The sequence below is a fragment of the Arachis duranensis genome, chromosome 4 (assembly GCF_000817695.3).
Source record: "Arachis duranensis cultivar V14167 chromosome 4, aradu.V14167.gnm2.J7QH, whole genome shotgun sequence".
Taxonomy (NCBI): domain Eukaryota; kingdom Viridiplantae; phylum Streptophyta; class Magnoliopsida; order Fabales; family Fabaceae; genus Arachis; species Arachis duranensis.
Genome location: NC_029775.3, coordinates 91,188,729 through 91,189,033, shown reverse-complemented (window position 1 = coordinate 91,189,033; position 305 = coordinate 91,188,729).

Below are 305 nucleotides of genomic sequence, written 5' to 3'. Positions count from 1 at the left end.
ACGCCCAGCCTTCAGGAGTTTGAAGCTCGTCACAGTCATTCAATACCAGAATCCTACTCGGAATACCACGGACAAGGTTAGACTTTCCGGATTCCCGGGATCCTACTTAGAATACCACAGACAAGGTTAGACTTTTTGGATCCCCATGAATTCCGCCATCTATCTAGCTTATACCACGAAGATTCTGTTGGGGAATCTAAGAGATATGCGCCCGGCCTAGAGTAGAACGGAAGTGGTTGTCAATCACGCGCGTTCATAGGTGAGAATGATGATGAGTGTCACGGATCATCACATTCATCAAAGTG